Below are 8553 nucleotides of genomic sequence, written 5' to 3' on the forward strand. Positions count from 1 at the left end.
TGTTTATGAAGTCCTCTCGAGATTATCCCTTAACATCTCCCAAGCTCCCAAAATAATAAAGAAAATCAGAGCTGTCAAGTAAGTTGCTTATGGACACACAGCCAGCAAGAGATGGTTAGGATTGCAACCAAGACTATTTGACTCTAATGCTTGTGCTTTTTCTACTACACCTGCAAGAGAGAAGGGCCTTTACATACTTACACAGATATACCATTTCCCATTTTGACTAATGAATGAGACCAGTCTTGGCCTAATGAGTCTATGTCCTTATTAAGAATTCCTAGAGCCCTGACCGGTTTGGCTCAGTGGATAGAGTGTCGGCCTGTGGACTGAAAGGTCCCAGGTTCGATTCCGGTCAAGGGCATGTACCTTGGTTGTGGGCACATCCCCAGTAGGGGGTGTGCAGGAGGCAGCTGATCGATGTTTCTCTCTCATCGATGTTTCTAACTCTCTATCCCTCTCCCTTCCTCTCTGTAAAAAAAATCAATAAAATATATTTTTTTAAAAGAAAGAATTCTTAGAGAAGGTGTATCATTAATGACCCCAAGTAAATTATTCCAGTGTGTGACAACCTTCATCTTCAGGAAATAATTCTTTATACGAGGCCCTTATAATAAAATTTTGTTTGATTTTTCAGTTTTCTCCCCAAACTGAAGTTATAGTTGGTAACTATGTCTATATGATTTAAAGGAAAGTATGAGTGGGCCTATGAAAACTGAAAAGCACCATATGAATATTAGGCATTACAATTATGATACTGATCTCCTTAAACTCACTATCTATATCCCTCCCTTACACTCCCCTAATCTCAATGACACATAAATATCTACGGTAAACATACGGTGCCTTATAGGATCTGGCTTTTCTTATTGAATCTCTTGGAGGCTCTCTCAAAACTCTCCATATTCCTCAAATAAATGTAATGCCTTTTTTCTTATGCACCTACTAGTAGACCTGAGCATAATGAAATAATGATCCCAATTTCCCATGCGAAATTCCCATTCGGGTAGTTTAATTTTATCATTATGGTACAAACTTTAAAAAATATTTATAAATGTAAATGCAGGCTATATCATCATAACCTGTTTTAATGTATTCTTTAGGGAACTCAATGCAATAAAAATGTTCAGTACTTAAAAATGACTATTATTAACAGCAGTTCCCAACTTAGGGCAGAGGATCCTGGGAATTGAGACTGTTGTAAAACATATATTGAGGGTTATTAAAATCCATGTACCCATTTGTATTTTCCCAGTCACGGCCTACATCAATTTATTGTCTTTCATTTTGAAAAGCATCGACATAACTGCTACTACCTGCTAAAATATAATAAGCTCTATAATACCAGAGCCTTTGGGGTCCCTTTTATAAGATCTTCAGTACTTAGTACAGAATCAGAACTTGTCATCATATCCATGATGCCATTTGAGGCAGTAAATATCCAACAGCCTGAAGAAATAGCAATCCAGCTAACAAGAGTAGGTCTAAGCATTAAGTTAAGGATTAGGGATAGATATTTTAGCCTGTGACAGCCACAAAAATCTCAAGGATTGGTATAATAGAAAGAGAAAGGCTGTTTTTAGGATTCTGAAAACAAGTTATGATGATGAAATATTTTATTAACGTGAAGATTTGGCCACAGGGTGACCTGGATTGGAGATAGTAGATATGTTAGCAAATTTCATAGTCTTAACTATAGGAGTGACAGAGTCATATGCACACTCATGGGCGCCAATCACCTGACTTTCCTCACTTTGTTTTCACTCCATGGGATAAAATGTGCTGTACTTCTCTTTGCAACCACTGATTAGCCCTCTGGGACGATCATTAAAATTTAAAGTTTTAATAGTCGTGTTTCTTTAAAATATTCTAATTGTTTTCAAGTTATTAACTTAGGGGACCTTTAGTGACTTAGAGTCCTTAATAGTTCAAAACCTTCAGCTTATGATTACAGCTTACAGAATTGGAAGACATTGTTTAATTGAGAGTAAAACTTTTGCATGTAATCTTCTATGTTTGAAAGTGCTTTTCCAAACTTATTTCAGCAATTTATTATCTGATAACATGAATAGATATTATTAGCATTAAAAAAAAGAGTTCTGTGGTCAAGTGTATTTGGAAAATGCTGGTTTAAAATAAAATTAAATGGATTTGTTTTCTATAGCTTTTAAAAAAATTTTTATTGTTGACACTATTACGATGTCCGCCATTTCCCCCTCTTTACCCACCTACACCCAGTTCCTCCCCTCCTTCCTCTGGCCTTCACCACACTGTTGTCTGTGTCCATGGGCCATGCATATATTTTCTTTGGCTAATCTGTTCACCTTCCTCCATCTAGTACCCCCATCCTCCCCCAATCTCTGTTAGTTTGTTTCATGTATTCATACCTCTGGTTCTATTTTATTTGTCAGTTTATTTTGTTCATTAGATTCCACATATAAGTGAGATCATATGGCATTTGTCTTTCTCTGACTGGCTTATTTCACTCAGCATGATAATCTCCAGGTCCATCCATGCTGTTGCAAAAAGTAAGAGTTCTTTTCTTTCTTATGGCTGCATAGTATTCCATTGTGTAACCCTACCACATCTTTTTTTTATCCACTCACCTACTGATGGGCGCTTGGGCTGTTTCCTGACCTTAGCTATAACACTGCTCTGAACATAGGGGTGAATATATTCTTTCTGATGGTTGTTTTGGGATTATTAGAATATATTCCCAGAATTAGGACTAGTCAAAAGGCAGTTCCATTTTTAGTTTTTTGAAGGAACTCCATACTGTTTTCCACAGTGGCTATACTAGCCTGCATTCCCACCAGCAGTGTATGAGGGTTCCCTCTTCTCTCCTCACCAACACTTGTCATTTGTTGATTTGTTGATGGTAGCCATTCTGACAGGTGTGAGGTGATATCTTATTGTGGTTTTAATTTGCATCTCTCTGATGACTAGTGATGTTGAGCATTTTTCATATGTCTGTTGGCCATCTGCATGTCCTCTTTGGAGAAGTGTCTATTCAGGTCCTTTGCCCATTTTCTTTTTATTCTAGCAGTTTTATTTCAGTGTGTGTTATCTCTCAATCATTTTTAATTGGATTGTTTTCTTCCTGTGTAAGTTCTTTTATATATTTTGGAAATTAACCCCTTATGGCCTTTCAATAAGTAAATGGGCTCTCCAAGAAGGGGACAGGACATGCAGCATTTACCAGACTTTTTTGACCATAGGGCCTACTTTTCTTAAGCTCATATTTCAAGATTAATAATCCCCTGTCTCTCTTTAGGAAATGCTACCTTACTATATTTTGTAGATCAGAAAGTTTCACATGTTTTTGGAGGTTCTTTTATTGTAATACACGTCCCAATGAAATCAGGGAATTTTATTACAATAACCCCTCCCTAATAAATCCAAGCCATTAACATGTGGTTAATCTCTAATAAATATATTATACCAAAATTTTTAGTTTGTTGGTATAAAAACAAAATACACAAAAAAACACAAAAACCCCAAAACAATAAATTCATGTGCCTGTGTTGATTTATTGCAATATTGCATTCAACCACGAGATGGCACTAACACTTATCAAATTCAAAGTTAAGGCATCACTACTGCACACTTGTTCTCATGCATTTTCCTGTGCTTTATTGTCATTAGCTGGAACATGACCCTCATAAAACATTTTTTATGGTAATAATGAAATTAAAACAGGCAAGTAAACATGGGAGAAGAAAATAGGAGGTGCTAGCCCTAAAATAAAATTCAGCCTTTTGTTATTAATGTCATATTCAAGAGCAACTTTTCAATATTCATTTTATCAGGTAGCGTTAACTTCAGAATTTATTTGTAAACATTATTAAATATTTTATTATTGTTAATTTCTTGCTTCAAAAAATTTAGAATATCAAGTGTTTATTTCTGTACCCTAAGATCAAATTGTTTAAAAAAGAATTATGTGGTTTATATAATGTAGGAAAAAATTACATGTCCCAATGTTATATTTCATTTTTATATTTTTTTCAGAGCCAGGGCTCTGATAAGCACTTCAACATTTTATGTGATTGGTTAGAACAATGGTTCTCAACCTGTGGGTCGCGACCCCTTTGGGGGTCGAACGACCCTTTCACAGGGGTCGCCTAAGACCATCGGAAAACACATATGTAATTACATATTGTTTTTGTGATTAATCACTATGCTTTAATTATGTTCAATTTGTAACAATGAAAATACATCTTGCATATAAGATATTTACATTATGATTCTTAACAGTAGCTAAATTACAGTTATGAAGTAGCAACAAAAATAATTTTATGGTTGGGGGTCACCACAACATGAGGAACTGTATTAAAGGGTCGCGGCATTAGGAAGATTGAGAACCACTGGGTTAGAACAACAGAACTAAATTTAAGTCCAACATTACTAAACTTTGAATGGGTCTCCTTTTGTGCTGCACTGAACACAGCAAACACAAGATGGCAGCCTCTCCTCTCTTAAAATAGTATTAGAGCTATTGAAAATGTAAATAGCCATCCAATGCTGAGTCTCTTGGTTTCCATTCTCAGAATAAATAAGCCTCCTGGTTAGCAAGTTTAAATCAATCTTATCCCAAACCTAGCATTTCAGAAAACTGTAATTTTTCAATAATGCTAACTCCTAATAAAAACAATGCCGATTTGAAACTCAGTCCCCATATTAGAATGCGAAAAAAGGAGGAGGAGGATGTATAGGTTGTTGGTGTGAACAAAATAGCTCCATCTTTGTAAACCCTGCACTTTCTCTATTCTTGATTTAACTTTGGCCTTAACTGGTCCTGGCCAGCACACACAGGCTCGTAGTTAATGATTAGCTGTGTTCTGCAAGCCTACACAATGTAACCGTAAAGATTCCTGTCAGTAATGGCCAGAAAGACATAAAAGCTGAGAGAATATCACACTGATGTTAAGTTAGTAAATGATCCACAACACCACCGGGAGGTATGGTCCCAGTCCATACTGCGTTCTTTGTCTTGTCAATCATTAGTATCCAGCTGTCCTAGAGAACATTTATTGTAACAACTGTCGCAGCACAGAACTGCTAGGGTCCTTTGTCCACTCCGATCCTACATCCCTGTAAGTAAATTACCCTATAAGAAATTCCGTTATATTCTATGGAGTTTCCTGTTTGTTTGGTTTTTGTCTTAAAATGTCTTTAAGGTTAGGTGATCACTGTACCTCCACTCCACATTCAGACAGAGGAAAGAAAGAGAAAGAAGAAAAAAAAGAAGACAACAAAGAAGGTAACAGTATAATTAGATCCTTCATACTAGAAAAAGGCTTGTAAAACAGTGATGTTCAAAATATACTCAGCAATAGATTGTCTTAGTGGAAATTAATTTTCACAAATAATTTTCAAATCTTCAAAACAGGTACCATATTTATGTGTTAAATCATTTCCTAAAGGTCTTCCATTCCTTCTCATTTTTGTTGAAGATTTGTAATGCCCAACACTGGAAATATTACATGGGTTAAATGACTAAATATATTAAAATTCAAATGCCAGAGGTTGATAATCACATGTGGCTTAATGTAATAAAATAATACTTTTTCCATAATGAGTAATATGAATATTTCAGTGGTTTTAAATTTCTTAAATGGCATTACTGTGATATAGCACATAGATGAATTAAAAATAATGCTGTGGTAAAATGTAGTAGAGAACTAAACTAAGTAAATTTCTTTCTTTGAGGAGAAGGCACTTCCAGGCACATGAAATGGAAAAAGTGTAAATGACAGAGATTATTGACTTTTATGAGTAATTTTTTGGCATATTTTTAAAAAGTGCAAAGTTCAGTATTTGCAAGAAAAAAATTATCTGTTGAAAATGTATGTTGTATAATTCATTTCAGTTGAGAAAACATTTACTATTTCATTACTTTCTTTAATCATTTAAGAATATATGAATATATAGCATAAAATAATGACTATTTTTAGATTTCTCCTTCCTAGCTGTGTAGAAATAGCAATTCTATTAGATTTGTTAAATCAAGAAAAAAAATAGCCCATAAATAACTAAACATTGCATGAATAAACATTAGTATTAGAAAGTGTCTGAAAATAACTGGGGCCCCATGGGACACATCCATTAAAAAATGTTATTACAACCCTAAACAGAAAACAAAATCTTCTTTGTCAATTAAAACTCTAAGTGATAGCACTGAAAATCATTTTATGACTCTTGATTGATTACTATCATTAACTGAAAGAATTTTAAGATAATTATATTACAATATTATTAAAAGGCATCATAAATGCATGGTAATTGAATAATACTTTCCTTAGCACATTCACATATTCAATTTGTGAGAAAAAAAACGTAATGGTCTCCTATTAGTCTCCCTGCTTTTAGTCTTCTCCACTCCAATTCATTCTCCGAAATCTTAGGCTTAGATATTTTTTCTGACATAAAAATCTGATGTTACTACCTTGCTCTAAAATTCTTCATTGCTTTCTTACTGATTTCAGAATAAATTGAAACTTTTGAGTATGTCATACAAATTGTGGTCTGCTACTAATTTTTCAGACTCATCTCTCACTAGGCCACTCATCTATAGGATACCTCACCTCAAATCCACAGCTTCTCTCCAATGCGTGTGCCCCCTCTCCACCCCTTGTCCTCTATCCTCTCCCCGTACTAAATTCAAGCCTCCTTGCTGTTTGGATATCTTTCCTGACCCATCCCATGGACATTACTAGGTTCTTGTCTTATGCCCCCAAACATCCTCTATAACAGCACTTATCACATTCAGGCCTCGTTGTTTATTTCTGATCCCTGGTGTCTGGCAACAACACCTAAGTTATTATATGTGATCAAGAAAAACGTTGGTTGACTGAAAACACTCCTGTATCTCTGAATGAATGAGTGCCTGTATCATCTCCTAATAACAGAAGCTAATAAAGTAACTAGTACTTAAGTTGTATACTCAATAATCCCACTCTTTCCCCTCCACTGTTATTCACTATGAGTCTAAGGATCTCCTTTTAATTTTATTGTCAAATACTGATTCTGAAATACATAAAGTTTAATATCACAAAAGCATTATGCTATACTTTCTACAACAATAAGCATTTTGCCATTGCTACTTCCCCAAACTATAGTAATTGATATTCATTGTTATTCCTAAAATATGGTCAATCTACCCTGGTTTTACAAAATGCTTTTTAAAAAATCTCATTTTAGTAGCAATCTGCTTAGAGTTTTTTTTACTTAATTGATTTATTGGATTTACTCAGAACAAAACTAGAAACCATATGATAAAGGTGAATGAATATGCTTATGACATCTTTTCTATTATTATCTCATATGTCTACTATGTAGATACACTCAATATACAGTAAAAACTCATGTTTTTGCACAAAATATTTGGAAGGAAAGTTACTTTTATGTGTACAGATAAATTATGGCTGAAACTGCTGCTCTTCACTGACAGCTGTTTTCCCTTCTTCTCAGGCAAGTAGCTAAACCACATTTTCTTTTTAAAAATATGTTTCTATTGATTTCAGAGAAAGAGAGAGGGAGAGAGAGATAGACACATCAATGATGAGAGAGAATCATTGATTGGCTGCCTCTTGTATGCCCTCTACTAGGGGTTGGGCATGTGCCCTGACCAGGAATAAAACTGTGACCTCCTGGTTGATAGGTTGATGCTCAACCACTGAGCCACACCGGCCAGGCTAAACTACATTTTCAAGACCTTTTACTTATGTGTGGCCATGTGACTGAGGACTGGCTTCTGGCCAATGTGAGCAGAAGTCAGTTATATTCCACTTTTAGGCTTAGCCCATGATATCTTTCCATATACAATCCTATCTCCTTTTCCCCAACAATAGAAACCTACATGACGGTAGAGCCTGCAAGTCTGGAGTCTCTGAATGGAACCACCATCTACATTACACTATAAAGTTTTAAATAAATAATATATTTTTATTTTGTTAACCCCCTGAGATGTGGGTGTCTATCTTTGACAGGTCTTAATGTTAGTTATCTAATCTAATAAAAGAGAAACGTGAAAATTGACCCCCCCTCCGCTACCCCCACAAGCCATACCCACCAGCCAATCAGGAGTGAATATGCAAATTAACCCAACTAAGATGGTGGTGGCCACTGAGCTGGAGCGAGCAGGAGGCTTGGGTTGCCCCCGGCAATGGAGGAAGCCAAGCTTCCTGCCTGCCCTGGCCTACCCTGAGCTCCACTTAAGGCTACAAAGTTTCAATTATAGAAGTTAAAAAATCCCAGATACCTGCTTCCAGCCCCCAGGCCTGGCCAGCCTGAAAACGGCCATCAGCCCCTCACCCAGGCTGGCCAGGCACCCCAGCGGGACCCCCACCCTGATCTGGGACACCTTTCTGGACAAACCAGCCAGCCCCCATCTGTGCACCAGGCCTCTATCCTATATAATAAAAGGGTAATATGCAAATTGACCCTAACAGCAGAAAGACTGGGAATGACTGGTCACTATGACACACACTGACCACCAGGGGGCAGACACTCAATGCAGGTGGTCAGTGTGCTCCCACAGGGGGAGCTCTG

The 8553-nt window shown here is 36.2% G+C and overlaps 1 protein-coding gene across 13 annotated transcripts in view; it reads right to left on the minus strand.

The window, feature by feature from the left end:
- MCTP1 (multiple C2 domains, transmembrane 1) overlaps positions 1–8553 on the minus strand; it is a 448818-nt gene that overhangs the window by 239577 nt on the left and 200688 nt on the right. The gene's annotated exons all lie outside the window — the stretch shown is intronic.

Source organism: Myotis brandtii, unplaced genomic scaffold (assembly GCF_000412655.1).
Source record: "Myotis brandtii unplaced genomic scaffold, ASM41265v1 scaffold344, whole genome shotgun sequence".
In the NCBI taxonomy this organism is placed as follows: Eukaryota; Metazoa; Chordata; class Mammalia; order Chiroptera; family Vespertilionidae; genus Myotis; species Myotis brandtii.